This window comes from Rhea pennata, chromosome Z, assembly GCF_028389875.1.
Source record: "Rhea pennata isolate bPtePen1 chromosome Z, bPtePen1.pri, whole genome shotgun sequence".
Taxonomy (NCBI): Eukaryota; Metazoa; Chordata; class Aves; order Rheiformes; family Rheidae; genus Rhea; species Rhea pennata.
This window is the reverse complement of record NC_084702.1, coordinates 33466319-33482495: the sequence shown is the minus strand read 5'-3', so window position 1 is coordinate 33482495 and position 16177 is coordinate 33466319.

Sequence of the window (16177 nt, the reverse complement as noted above, 5' to 3'; positions counted from 1 at the left end):
GGCCTATTCTCTGCAAGGTCCATGACTTCTCTGAAAGAAGTCATGCATGGGCTGTATATGTCACGTGTTTTAAATTGTAGAGGAGTTACAAATGGAATAGAGAACATCCTAGACAACTGCTGATTTTTTATGCATGTGTTAACTGAATAGCTTGCACTGGAAGACCTAGTAAGAAAATACTTAGTTCTGCAGGGCTCAGTGACCTTCTATTCTTTGGGAGCAAGAGATGTTTAAATTAGATCAGTGTGTCAGAATACTCTTTGCAGATTTTTTTTTCTTATAGTCTGAGACTCCCAAAGAAGAAGGCTGTTACGGGTATGCTTTGGAAGATACTGTTTCAGAGGATCAGTTTTGGCCAAAGAAGTAGTACTTGACACATTAAAACAGCCACTAACTCTCCTCCTAAGCAGCTGGCTTTTCTGTAAATTTAGTTATTGATCCCTAGGTCTTAACAAACTAAAACACCTGTTGCAATAACAGAATTGCAACAAATGTACTGCTATGGTATGTGCTAATAAAGTTGCTTTGCTCCACAATTGATTTTTATAAGGTAAAATGATGCTTACGGAAATTGTCAATATAAGAATATTAGAAAATATTTTTTCCCAAGCCTACCTCTTGCAAAATACTTAGGCACATGCTTAACAGTAACTATCTGAATAGTCTCACTGAATCCAATAAACAGTGTTGCTCATTTACCCTAAAGAATTTCTTGGATCAGGCCTCCAGCTTGCAGTATTATATCACTACAGTGCCTCTTATACTGTGTGACAGCATATCACAAATCAGAAACGAAGGATCTGCATGCACGGGAAAAAGGGGACCTTACTTCTACATTAGGTGAGGATAACAGCTGTTACTGATTACAAGCACTGTATGATCTGTGACATTTTCACTGGGCACTGGATAGAAACTACAAATGCACATTCATGTCTGCACTGTGTTGGTGGCACATACCCTACCCTTGCTCTCCTCAGAACAACCAGATCTAGAAGGCTAAGGCAAGAATAGACTGCAAAGAGCTGTGCCTTTTCCTGCTCTCTGCACAGGCTGACCTGAAACAGAATGATTATACTCAGAACAACCCAGGCAGTAAACACAGCATACTCCAGAAATGCTTTAAAACAGCTCACCGACATTTCAAGAAGAGTTGGTGTTCAGAAGACACCCAAATTTTGCTCCTAGGAGTGCTGTTGCAGTAATATGCAAAGGCCTTGCTCAGCATAAACAATCCTGTCATGCAAAGCTTGCACAAAGGCAAAGCACATCTGGCAGTGTAGCAACAGAAGGTCAAACAAGAATATGAGCACAGTGGTAGTATGACAACACTGTTGAAAAACAGGGCTGGAAATGTCCTCACGAGGCCACACCACTATTCTGTCCCTGTCCCTGTCCCTGTCCCAAGGCTGTCCCAACTACGCACAGACTATTGCTGACTGCTGTTTGTCCAGCTTGTTCTGCAAAATCTCTGTTGATGAAGACACCACAGTCTTCCTGGGCGAGTCATTCCAACACTTTATTGTCATAGATACAGAAGACAGGTCGTTCTCTTCTTTTTTAAAGCACCCCTTTACATATTTCAAGACCAGCTACATATATTAGCTTTGCTGAGAACCTTGATTCTGACTGAGTTAACGTTTTTGTTTGTTTTTTTTTTCAGGCAGTTATTGATTGGTTGGCCATGTTCGGTTTGTTTTCAAACGCCTTCCTATCTTCTCTCAATTTGTCTTGCCCCCGAATGTATCCAAGAGCACAGAACTCACACATTTAACTCACCTAATCCCTCACATCCTCTACTCATTCTTCCAACTCACAAATACTCAAGCAGGAGCAGCAATACATGTGAAGCCCACACTGCTGCCCATCAGAGACAAGCGCACAGCACCCAAGGGCTTTCTCATCACCAACAGAGGGTCTGCAAGCTTGTTCAGTCATATCCAGCTCCCAGAAAAAGCAGTCTAAAAGCACAGACTGCTTTTAGAAATAAAGCACATTTCAGAAAGCCTTCCAAGCATATCAATGCCTTTTCTTTTTCCTGAGCAACTCCACTGAAACAAGCACCTGGGAAAAAGTCTATTCTCCTATTCAAAAGCCTTCAGAAAATTTTGACCATCACTAGAAGAACAAAAGTGTCCTTAAGCGGAGGCATATTATGTTGCCAGGAGCATTATAAGAGCACTGCCACTGCTGGATACCATCACAAACGACTGGTCTGGAGCACTGTCATTTTGTGAAAGAAATAAGGAAATCAGGACTGTTCCCCATGAGTGAGTGCCTACAAGGTGACAGCCTTCTTCCCAGCCAGTGACTGCTCTTGGCGTTGCAGTGGAAACCCCACCAAGAAGTCAGTCTCCTAACAGCCTGCTGCATGCAGCTGGGCAATTTTACAAGTGAAGAGAAAAAATGGAAGGATGTACTAGTTTAAAACATCTTAGGAAACTATCTTTGTAATACTAAAAAAAAAAAAAAGTAGCATACCCTGAAATTATGAAATGCTATTATGAAGGTTTTCCATACAAGCACATTCAAGATCCTGTCCATTTATACTACGACACTATTATCTAATTAAATCCTTCTTTTCCCTCTGTAAAATTGTTTCACTCAATTGACAGAAGGCTAAAATAAAGTTGGCTAAAAATCCTTAATATTTGACATTTCCTTACTTACAATCATTTGAGTGAAGAATGCTAAATAGCATTCTCTGAAGGTGTTTTTTATTGCATTACATCTGAAAATAAAACTATGTACACAGGGTACATAGTTACAAAGACCATCACCATATGACATTTCCTACCTGAACTCTTACAGGCTTGGCTGACAGCTTTTCACTTCTCAGAAAATTGTTTTTACAACATTGAATGTTTTAACACAACATTTGAATTTCCCACAAATAATTGATAATCTCGAGCATCATTGTCCAAACCCCAACTCCTCAGGCAGACCATAGTTCTTGGGAAATTTTCAAACATTCTTATCAAGTCTCATGTCTTCAGTCATCTCCTGGAGGAAGAGTGTGCTCCTGCTGTTGTGTATCCACACGCTAGACCTCAGCTCATCACCTGCTGAGTCTCAGCCTCTTGCCCTGTCTGCTGCCCTAGTTCTTGTTCCTCACCTTCTCCACAGAGCTCTGTCTTCTCGTTTTGTCTCCTATCTTTGTCCATGTACCTTGGTTCCTGCTTCCCTTCCGTTATGAACGACACTCCACAAGCCACCTCCATTTCTGTTATGCCTCCTGCCTTCCTCTGTTCCCAGATATCCCATCCCAAGTACCCCATCAGGACATTTCCTCCTCTTCCTCCAAGGCAGCACCAGCAGAAGGAGCATTTAGAGCAGGCAGAGATGAGCTCTCCTTGTGCTGGCCATACCTTCCACCCATAAGAACAGCAGCAACGGAATCACTGGTTGAGGATTTGAGAGCATGTGCTCAGTGCTGTTCTGTCAAAAATTAGTCAGCCAGACTAGTCCTCACCACATGGCTAAGCTTGGGAGAAAAAAAAAGGGGGGGGGGAGACCTCAAGAGATCGAGAGATGTATCCCTGACGCAGAGCATTGTTTCCAAATACCGTATCTCTGCTCCAAAGCATGGTGGTGTCTACACAGGTAATATTTTACTTCTAATTTCCACATGGAAAAATACGCCTTCTTGATCTCATTCTTGGGAACAGTGGCACCATTTCCAGTTGGAACTGATCCAAACTGGAAGCGAAACTCAGCTATCTACTTTGCAAATATCACTCATTTCAGTCAGGAATTATGTAGACCCTAAAATTTCAATCTGGAGTTTGACAAAATCATAGTGAACAAAGCAGGAACAAAGTTTTATGAAAAGAAGCATGTACAACCTCACATATAGATGAATACCAGACCCTAGCGGCACTCATTGTTTCTAACACTAGCCAGAACAGAAGCCTGTTCCTCTGCGGAACCCTGGCTTTAGCACTTAAATTTTTATATATTTTATCTATCGTATTTGCAGAAGCTCTTCACATGGCTTAAGGAGTTGTCCGGTACATCCCATATTCTTAATTGCAATACATATATCCTAGCCTGAGCGACCAACCACTTGGTGGTGATTTGCCACAGAAAACAACATGCACAAATCAGGTAATCATTTGGCGTGATCCTTTAAGAATTAAGTAAGTGTGGTTACACGAATAGATTAGAGACAAGTAACAAGCTGTTTCATTGCTCACAGTTTCCACGTTCACCTCTTCAACAGGTCCAAGCCAACTGGAGCTGATACATCTCTGTTTATGCTCACTTAACTACTACTTTTGCCATCTATCTATTTTCAACCCCTTGCTCTCTTACATCAGCCAAGCTTATGTTATTTTCAATAAATCTCAGCTATGACAGAATCAGTCAGTGCTCTGACCTTTACGCTGGAACCAAGAAGCTACTGAAGAACAGTGGTGGCTTCTACAGTTTTCAGCTATCATTACGTAAAAGAGGATCAGGATCACTTGCAGCTTTCATCTTCCTCAAAGGAACTGTCTCCTTTAGCAAGATCTGTACCTGTGAAACGAACAAAAACCATCAACACCTTTCAGGATAATAATATTATATATGTTTCAAAATAAAGAATGTGTGTGTACAGAAATCACCTATACAGGTGTGTATTACAGATAGAGTAAAATGAATAGTTTTCACAAAAATTAAATTTTTTTATTTGGAAAAAAAAATCTCTAAAAAACATATGGCATGAACTGAAGTCTTACATGCTGTTGTTTTGGTCCCCTCTGCAAAGTATCCATGAGTATGTTCTGTACATACGACTGTCCCATACTTATGTACTGAAAATAAAAAGACTGTATTGAAACTCCTATTATTGTGCACTAATAACAGTACGAAAAATGAGTGAAGGTATTAGTTGCTTAAACAGAAATTATAACCCATAAATTAATACAGCTGCCTTGCTTCATATATTAAATTGACTTTCTATGTAAACATTAGTTATACTGTTGCATATTCAGAAATTTAAGGAAATAGATATTTTACTTGTTGAGCGCACCAAATTACCACTGATTTCAGCTATCTTTTCAAGTTCTTTCTAAAACCACATCTTCTTTCTTTTTTCACAAAATTATTTCACATGTTGGGCACCGTGGAGTGCACAAACCAAGGAAGACTCCCTGGAATGCTGGGGCTGGGGAGCTGAAACTAAGATTTTCAAAAGCCAGTTCTTTGACTACAGGTGATAGGTGCCTTTTTGGTGTGGTGGCCTCTAACAGCTACTGAAAAACAGAAGAACTGTGAAATACGCTTTTTGCAGCAATGTTTACACCGAGGCCGGCTGTATACGCACATGCAGACAACTACAGACTAGGCTGACGTGCTTCTCTTTCATCTTTATTGTTTTGTATGAGTGTGTTCCAGGATGTATAATACTCTGCTTTGTTATGTAGGACAAACGTTGCCTAACCTGGTACAACCCTGGGTCAAGTTTGCTATGCCAGCTGGCTTTCAATTTTAATGCTTGAATTAATGGTTCTTTAAATATTGACTGAGGGAGTAGCGCAGGAAAGAATATTTAACTCTGGAGCAGTACACAATTATCATCATATGGACAGTACCAACTCAGTTCAGCTGTCCTTAAAGTAAGCCCACATGATACAGATAACACTGGCAAGCTATGCTTTCAAACACTAAATCAGTTCAGTACAATAAATTAACAGCAAGTCTAGCAGATAAACTATAAATCAGTTTAAGAAACCAACCTTCTGAAATAAGCAGATAAACTTAAAATATACAAATGATATATTTGCATCTGGACACAAATTAGCTAAGTGCCAAGATACATGCATGTAATATTCACTACACGTAACCGCGAAGGTCTGCAAGGCAGGCATGCCTTACAAGTCACAAGGAAGGATGGAGCAGAAAACGTAAGACCAGGGATGGCAATTCACACTCATTTATGCCGGGACACTGTCGCGGGACAGCCAGCTGCCCCAACAGCGCCGAGTTTCAGGGGTGCTCTGATGGGCGACGATTGCTACCTTCTGCGGAAAACCGGTCAGAGGGCAGTGGGAGAGGCAGGCTGCATAGCCCAGTAAGCGAAAAAGCCTAGATGCAGTATGTTGGGTTATTCCCAGTTGCCTGGAGTTTGACTGAAGGGCGCACTTTTAACAGATTTGAAAGAACACAAGTGATTTATCTTTGGAGGTCAGCTGTAAGAACAGAGCTGGCTGTCAGAGTGTTCGTTAAAACGGATTATTATACCAATAAGTTACATCAGTACAATAGGAAATTGTACCACTACCGAAAGTTATCCAGAGAATTTGGGATTGGGGGGGGGGGCAAAGCAGCACGGTTCTTCCACACCGGAAATCGGTTTAGAGCAGCAATAACCCACCCAAACGAAGGGGCTACAGCGGTGCAAACGCTACGTCAGGGCGGCTGCTAGCAGGGCAACGGGGACTCCCTCTGCTCGGGACCGTCCCCCAGGCACAGGCGGCGACTGCCCCTCCCGTGCCTTCCGCCCCCCACCGTCACCCCGCCGGCCGCCGAGGCGAGGCCGCGCCGCCGCTTACGAGAAGGCGGCGGCCGGCGCCGCGGCGGGGTTTCCTCGGCCCGGCTGTTACTGGAAAGCCGCCGGGGCCGCGCGCGCGGGGGCGGCCCCGGGGCAGAGCGCTGCGGCGGCGGCGCTTCTGCGAAGGGCGCGGCGCCGCCCCGCCCCCTCCCCTCCCCTCCCCTCCGGCCCGCGCCGCGCCGCGCCGCGCCCGGCCGGTTCGAGCCGGTTTCGGGCGCCCCGCGTAGGCTGCGCCGCGGCCGCCGGGCCCGCGTCTGCCCGCGCCTGTCGCTCCCCCGCAGCAGGAAATTCAGACAGAAACGCGGTTTCTGCAAGGCCTGATGGCAGGGGAAAGGGCCGCGGGAGCTCCGTGGGGGAAGCCGCCCCGAGGGGGAAGCCCCAAGTAGCTGACTCGCGGGGCGGAGACCCGCCTCGCACAAGCTTCGCGGTCCGAAGCAGTGGGGGAAACTCCTGGTGCCGCCAAAAGGCACTGCAGAAAACACAGGAGCGCAAAGTTCACGCGCGGATGTATAAGAGAGGTTTTGGTGGTCCGGGCAAGTTAAGCCCCTTCCTGCAGTGTGAGGAGTCAAGGCTACAGTATAGATGAAAACACATTTCTGGTATAACCCACTAAGGTCTGTGGGGCTATTTTATAGCCTCGCGTGGATAAGAAACCAGAGGCGGTTGCTTTCCTCCGAGCTGCCCTGGGGAAACCGCTGTCTCCCCCGCACATCTCCAGCCCGGCCCGCTAGGCTCCTGGCGGCAGTGTTGCCGGGCTCGGTGCATCCCATCTGGTGGTGCAGGGGGGCCATGGACGGCTTGCGATGTTCCTGCTTCGCAGGGGCGGTGAAACGGCTGTGATGTCCGTGAAAATGTGCGGCATGGCAGTTCTAGGACCTAAATTGGCAGAGAAGGCCCAAATTTGTGTGCACAGATTTTTAGAATCACTGAAGAGTTCTGAGAAGGGGAACGTTGTTGCAATATTTCAAAAGAAGGAAGGGACAAAGTTCACAGGACTTCTGTGTCTGCCAGCTTTGGCAAGGGCGCCACCAAGGAGCTGGTGGGTTGGGAGGCCGGAACTTAGGCACTCCGCCAGTCTCCGGATGGTTGTAGGGGGTCCCAGCTTTCCAGCCTGGCGTGGGGTGTGCAGATGCTCTAACACACCGAGCAGCCTAGGGACACAGCCGGGGACATCGGGGAATGCAGGGGGACCTACCTGTTGCCAGGTGTACATCTGGGGCAGTCCACCTAAAGGAAAACTTCTTTATTATTCAGAAATTGCTAAGATTGCTAAGAGTGTACTTATTTCAGCTAATCATTTTCTGATGGTTCTTTCAGATAGTTTCTGACCAGCTGTGTATTTCTTGCTGAAAAGCATGCTGCAGTACACATTTTTGATCCGAGATGAGTTTACATCCTTGCAAGTGTGATTTCATGGCACCTGGCATGACATGTGCTCAGGAACAAAACATCAGAAAGGTCACACACGTTCTCCAGTCTTGTGACACTGTGAAGAAATACTGGAAGCACAAAAGTAACTCCAAGAAATATGATTTCTAAACAAGCGAGTATTATGCTAAGCAATGAAGGATGACAGCATTGCCCAAGTGAAATTAGGACAGTACATGCTTGCTTTCAATTTTCCCAGGTTTCAAATTCTTTAATTTTAGAATTATCTAATGCTTTTTAAAAGTATAGATAAAATATCTCACCATTCAACCTTAAAGAGTTTATCTCTTTTTAACATCTGCTTTTCTGTGGTTGTTTGCCCTTCGCAGTAACACACAGCTCTCAGCGTTCACTCCAGGAATTACCCCGTGACCGCAAAGCCTGCCCTGCTCTTTTTCTTCTGCAGAATTACTGAGGGCCTGTCCAGCCAGCGCAAAGACTCCTGGTTCTCACAGTGGGTGACTAGGACTCAGAAGGCAAGAAGCCTCCCAGAAACGTGGAGAGGATAGAGGATATCACCTACTGGGATATCTTCTTTTTATTATATAGGGATTATTGTAGCCCCAAATAGATTGCACTAACAATCACACTCCAGGCATTTCCCAAGACACCCAGACAGCAGAATGCAATGCCGCTCAAAACCCATGTCAGCTTTGGGTGAGCTAATTTCATGAACAGGAGGATATCTGGCTCTGCTGGTGAGATGTCCCAGCCACAGCAATTAGCTCCAAGCACGAATCAAACCAATTAGTTCCTAGCAGAGGTTCACAGTAACACAGTGATACTTTCAAGCACCCAAGTGAGATCGCTTGGATGTAACCCAAGTATCTTTCCACACCACTGAAGAGATTGTGGCACACAGAATAACATGAACAAACACTATTTGCCACAAGTTTTGAAAATAATATTACAAATTACTAGTAATATTAATCTCTTTTGCATACGCAAAATAGTAACTAGAAATCTGTAACAGTGCCCAGTGTGGGACTTGGACAGCACCATAAGTATGCATTTATTTTATAATACAGAGAAAATAAAGGTGTTCTGCCTTTTATTGCTTTCTTAACAGGGTGACACTAACACTGATAAAAACCTAAAGACATTCATCCAAGTGAGCACAATAGCAAACCACTAACAGGGAATCAAGCTTTATTCTTTATGGAGACAGCTGAGCAGGGACAAAACATTTCAAAAGAATGATGAGAAAAGAATTTCAAGTGCTGTGTTACTTTTTATTTAGCATATACTCATCGAGCTACTTTAGGCATTTTAAAAGGGTGTTTTTATTTGCTTTTGTAGTAGACAACTTGCAAAACCTAATAGTACAAGACTAACAAAAAAGTAATTTGATATATTAGAAAACAATCAAAGTAGTTTAAATGTAAGCTTAGAACTAATGTAATTGTTTTAATAAAATTTACCTAAGTATTTATACTAGATTTGTTTTTATTCTGAAAGAATGGAACAGACATCTATAGAAAAAAATAAACCACAGCTGATTTGCACAAAAATATCATTCTAAGATTGCTGGGTTTTGATTGCTAAGATGCTAGTCCAAAACACTGTTTTCAGTGGTATGCTGTGGGCTTTATAGTTGAAGGTAGTATATGTTGCTGAAAATTTTCTTCGGAGTGTATCATTACATGTAACAAAAACACTCTTAAAACAGAGCTGATATTTGTAGGCACTTCTGCAAAGGTGTGCTTATTGAGGACATCTATCATAGGAATCCGCTTAGCAACTGAGGAAGATAAATCACAACAAAGGACTTTTTTGACTATGCTTTGCATATTCTGGACTCTCTTTGTCGCAAAGGGAGAATTAATGTCGGCTTGAGCAGACACAGACGGATTTTGAACTCTCCTCCCAAAACAATTTTCCTCTACTGCACATCAATCCTAACTTAGAATTACAGTGAACAGAATAATACATTAAGAATTACAGTGAACAGAATAATACATTATTATTAGCTTTTTTTCCCAAGGCTGTAGTTATCCAGTTTCTAATGTTTCATATTAATTCTTTTTTCCAGAACTTCTTCTGGAGCAGAGCCATGACTTCACATTCATAATTCTTGGTGAGCAGACTGTGCACAGTAACTTTAGTAACGCTAAAGAGACTGGTTCAGATGTTGAGCATAGGCACATTGCTGAAGTAAGACTGAATTCAGATTCATGGCAAAAGACATCCAAAACCACATCTAAAATGTGATACATGTGAAGTCTAAAATTCATTTAGAATGTATTCTTCCCATTAGCACAGATGCCAGCAAACTTGTTTGTTAGAATATTTGCAATGATACTACATAAAAGGACAAAAACCACAGCCAAAACAAGTCTATTTTTATATGATCAAATATTCATGGAAATTTTCTGTGGTGTTAAATTCTGCTTATGAAAACCGCTTTATAATGTTCTGAGATGATTTTTCTGGAGCCGCAAATACTATTTGTGCCAAGTCATGTTGTGTTTGCTTGTAATACAGAAGTGTAGAAGAGCAGTAGAAAAACTGTGTTCATTTGCACTTTAAATGTGACTTGGCCGGGTCTCCAAAGTGTGACATCATCCCTGTACAGAGCAGATTTAGGCAGTTTTTGAGCTAAAGGTTCACTGAAGACATGGAGGAAAAGGAGAAAAGAAATTAAAAGCAATAAATGGTTACCCCCAAAATTATGACAGTCTAGATGCTGTTTTTTGATAGCTGATTTGATTTTCTACTCAAAAAAAAATGCTGTACTATTTATTTCTAGACATTGGTAGCACTCAGGATAGATCTATGCCAGAATATACCACTGAAGCTGGAGAAGGTGAAAACTAGCGAAGTTATTGTAAGGTTCTGCTTTCAGAAGACATGGCAATGGGAAATAGAAAATTACACTATTGCAACTCCTAAGGATCTTGGGACCAATCTTGTTTGAAACTTTCAATAATGATAATTTACAAGAAGTTAGGACTGTGTGGAGGAAAACTGCTGATAGCATGAGCTGGTGTGATGATGACATGGTGAGAAGGCATTGTCAAGACAGATTAGAACTGGGATATCTTACAGAAAGCAAGGGCAGACCTTGAGAAAAAGCATTAGAAAAGCAGGATGAAATTCAATAGTTCAAAATACAAAGACATGCACAGGGAACTAATAACAACATTCTGATACAAGGTAAAGATCTTTAGTGGGAAGTGGTTCAGAAAGAGAAGGACATGGGTATATCCCAGTGCAGGAGAGGACAGCTATGAGTCACAGACGTAACTCAGTCACAAACAAATTGAAGGTACCCCTGGTATCAGGATGCACTAGATAGAGCATTTCCACTGGAGACAGGTAAGGTCACACCACTTCATAATTCCTTATTTAGAGTGCAGCATGTGTCCTCATTGCCCATGCTCAACAACAGTGATCACAAACTGAAACAAGGTAATGGAGGAAATTAACAGTCCTTTTTACCAGATAACTTAGAAAGGTTTGGCTTGGTAGGTTAGGAAGTAAAAGCTGTAAAGGGTTGTGATTGTTCTCTGCAAATACCTCAAGGGTTATAAAGTTGAAGTGGGAAGCATGTTATGAACTATTAGATCTGTGAGTTTCTGGAACAAGCTGCCAACTGCTACGGGGCTGTGAAGTTCCTAATTCAGAAGTTTTCTGTGTTTGTATTTATTTATATAATGACAAATGCCATTATTTTGTCAAAGAGTTCACAGAGCCGTTTTTTGACCGAAACAACACTAGTGTGTTGTTGATGGTGGGATGGTATAAACACACCATCTGTCTGCTGGATTCCTTTAGGACTTCCAGGTGGGTCATAGGAAAAAGCATTTGCTGGTTTGGATAGTGGTCACTGCCTGAACAGCTATTTCCTGTTTCCACTGGGGAACATGAGGATGCTGCACGGATGGATCCAATCCATGTACTGTGTTGGTTTACTGCATCAGAGGAGTAGTACATGCATAACCACTCCATGTTCTCTGCTGTTGTTATATAGCATTCATATGTGAGGAATCATTTGTACGAATGTGTCAGAAACCTAAGAAGGAAATATATATAGCAAAAAATTAATACTTAAGAAATAGAAGAGAAAATATACAATCATTTAGCTGATGATATCCTTAAATAACCGATTCTCTTTGGCCGTCTCAGGTTCAATGGTACAACACCTCTGCTCATCTCCTGGACTCATCTCCCTTCTCCTCTCTCTGAACAGCATCAGCAACTTCTCTTCTGCAGCTTCTGAGGCTCCAGAGCCTCGAGTGAATCTTTTAGGGGAGTGGCAAAAACAGAAAGCAAAGCCCCCAAAAATCCATTTTCCACTGAGGGCAGAGTAGCAGTGCCTGTTGGCCATGGAGCTGGACAGCAGGGTGATTCAGGAGCAGAGCTTGGGATAGGGACTGGGGTATATAGGGGATAAGCGCCCCCTGGGGAAGTGGTGCTTTGGTACACCTTGATGCGTCTGCTCATCACTGCTGTCAGCTCACCCCCTTGGCGTGCTGCTGTTGTTCTGAAAGGCATTTTACCAGAGCTATTTCATCCTTCAAGAAGCAATGCTTTGTAAACATCTCTGCACTGAAGAGAAACATTCTGGAGAAAATCACCTTACCTCCTCCTGTGCCTCATATTAAAGTTCTCTAAACCATGAGGACACAACTTTGAAAACCACAGTCAGGACACAGCCAAAACAACCGTCATTTTTTGGAAGGGGAAAAGCAAGCCATGTCCTTCATCTCTGGGATGTTACTGAGCCAGCAAAGCAGCACATGCTATAGCCCCAAATGGCATCATTGCTAGTCCTATCTCCATAATAGAGCTTTCCATATTACAGCTTACACCCTCCAGGTTGTCATAAAAAGCTTGGTTGCAAAAGTACTGCAGAAATCAGGTATTTGGCAACAGGTTAGTTTCTCCAAGGTATGGGGGGTGAGAAATGGCTGTAATTACAGATTTTAAGTGTTTACAAGAGCAGGGAATTGCTAATAGCCTTTGACTGCTGGCAGGGCCTAGAGGTAAGTATTTATACTGCCAGTCAGTAATTATACCCAGTTCTTGCTCTCTTGCCATGAAGAAACAGAGCTGCGGCCAGCTCAGATCTTACCACGTAAACCAAAATATATTTTCAAAAAGGTCTGAGAAGCGGTGATTAACAAGGTCAGGTCCCTAAGCTGTTTTACCTTCTGGGCCCCACTTACAGAGGATGGCACTACCTGTAGTTTTGGATTTGCCCTCTCCCGCTTACAAGGCCCTCAAGTTTTGTACCTGTCACACAGAACAACTCATGTCCCTTTTGCTGAACAGTTTGGATGGGTTTTTTTCCACTCCAGATTTCAGATTTCTTGGAATAGGGTGGGAGAAGTGCTTACGAGGCAGATTTTTCAGATATGCCTCAACACACGAAAAAGCCATTTTTAAATACAGCTGTAAGGATATTAGAGCGCTCGACTTTCCAGGCACCCAGCCCACAAGTGTAGATATTCCTCTTCCTGTCAGTGTTGTATGCACAGCTACCATTTACAAACCAGGTTAGGCATCAGCCACACAAAACCTTGCAGGATCTAATTTTAGGGAGTCTTCTTGAACTTCTAGCCTAAAACCAAGTTGATGTATTAGTAAGAATTTGGCAGAATGCAGCATTAAATAGAAGCTTTCTTAGAGCTATAAAGGACCATAATTAGGGATATATGGTCCTGTTATAGAATTCCCTAACATGGTTTCCAAAAACCTCCCGAGAAGACTTATTTTTTTTTCCTTTTTCCCCACTTCAGTACAGCTAGTCACATACAGTCTATCCAAATACGATTTTCCTCAAAATACACCATTTTATTAACACAAAAATGGTTTTTGCAAGAATGTACTGATACTGCTGATCATTTTCCAACTCTAGGCAGGAATTTCCATAGGAAAGGAGAAAATAAAGTGTATGCTTGAACTGTTTTATCCAAAGCTAGAACAAAGTATTAAAATCTCAAAAGTCATTGCGAACTGCTCTTCTCAGACCAGCTTCAGCATTTACAGTAATTTCACCATAGCATTCACAAAAACCACTCCACAGGGATTCAGCTTTGCAAACATAAAAGAAGCTGAACTAGGTCACACTTAGCTGCCTGCCACCTTGCCAATGTCCCTTTATATTTGATCATTGAAGTCCCACATTTAAACTTCTCAGGACTACAGGAGTTTATTTACATAAAGCCAACAGCATCTCCATCAGTGGTACACATGAGGCTATGCCACTCATAAATGACTATCAGATGGAAGAATTGACATGTGTGCTGAGAATAAGCATCACATTAATTAAAGATGCTCTCAAGGGAACAAAATACAAGCTGCCATGATTAAGCTCGGCAGCCTCTTCCCCTGTTACTTGGGATTCTCTGAGGCAGAGCCAAGTGAAGTATAATTAATGTGCCTGGGAACCCATACAGCAACCAGAGGGGCAGGGTGGGAAGTGGGATTTCAGTGTCCTTTACATGCAAGTTTATTTGAGTTGATAGCTAATACATACTTCTGGGAGTGCTGGCCTATTGAAAAGAATTTTTTCTAGAGTGATTTTTCTTTAGCGACAAGTTGTGCCACAGAAGAAGCAGAAAAATCTTTTCTTCCTAAAAGTAATGGTGCCAGAATTATACTACCACAGACGTCTTTTAAGCCTAAAGTCAGACAAGTTTATTGACTAAGCACTGAATGTGTTTGAAATGGAATTTCCTTTGTCTTCCTTATGGTGGTTGTAGCATCTATCAGTGCAGAGATCATGGGGAGATACTGAAGTACCACAGTACACCACTCTCTACACATATTATAATGACTAGTGCACAGCACTAAGATTTACAAGCCAATAGAATATCCACAAAGATTAAGTCCACAGCTGAACTGAAGCTTTGCCAAGTCTAACTTTTTTCCTTATCCTATCACCTTTTACAGTAGGCAGAGCTTGAAATAATTAAATGATAATTTGGGAGAGCTACCTGTTTAAAAGTCAGTTAGCTCAGGAGATGCTGTCCTTACAACCAGATAAATAGGAATTAACTTGAGCCATTAGCACAGCAATCTCCCTAATTTCTCCTCTCCTCTAATCCTTTCTCAAACCCTACTGTTAGCTGTTGAAGGAAGGTCTGTCACAAATTCAATATCTGCTACAGAGTGGTCAGGACTCTGATTATGTTTGGACTTAGATCTATAATTCCAGTTCTGTAAAGAAATTTTGCTAAACCCATGAGCAGTCCCTGTGCAAAAAGTGAGAGTATTAAAGATACGATTCTGCAAATGTTTTTGCAGGTTTGGCCATGTTAGCAAAAGTGTGGAGATGGAGAGCTTTTCCTATCAGCTCTCCCAGTTTGGTTTTCAGCACAAATTCTGACACCAGACCTCTCAGCAATGTAAAACCCAGTGCGTAAAAACTCTGTTACTTAGTTTCAAATGGAACATGCAGACATTGGATTTTAAATCCTAACATTTAAATAGCAGATTAATAATTTATATTGTTATCATGCTACTAATGTTGTACTAAATAAACTAACGGAATTTTAGGAAAGTAATAGCGTGTCATACATTCCTTGAAAGTGATCTCTGATCAATTAAACAATTTGCCTTAATAGAAGGCTTGCTTTTACAGTCTGAGCTAGGATCAAATTCAAACCTAAAATGCTTTTGGTTTGAATGAAACCACAGTTGGTGGCAGGAAGAGGGAAGAAAAAGGGGAATAAAAGACAGCTGAGTGTGTTCTGCATTTTTAGGATATCGGAATTGTTCCAAATATTCCTTTGAAGTTTGAAATCAAGTTTTTGGTTGGCATAAAAGGCCTCCTCATCATAACCGAAACATAAAAGAATTTTATCTTTCAGAGTTACTTATTCCAAGTTTAATTAAACTTTATTCAGCTGTGGTCTGGCATAACTCCCCAACTTCTCTGCTCTGACAGTAGTGTGACAAAAATACCATTGTATCAGTATCAGGCAAAAGACCATGAAGCAGCATCAAAATTTTGCATGTCAGAACAAAGCAAGGAGTGGCTAGCTAGTTGTATTTAGTCTGAGAAGTACTAGGGCTGATCCGGCACCCTGATATTGGGACTTACCTAATCATCAGTTTACTGTCAATGGTCGTGAGTGAAACAAGCTGGTCGCAGACTGAAAACCTTTATGGGACCCTAACTGTGTTGCATGTCTACATTGCAAAACCAAAAGTACAGAGACTTTCCAGGGACTCTGGATACAGGCTCAAATTGCTAGCACACATTAG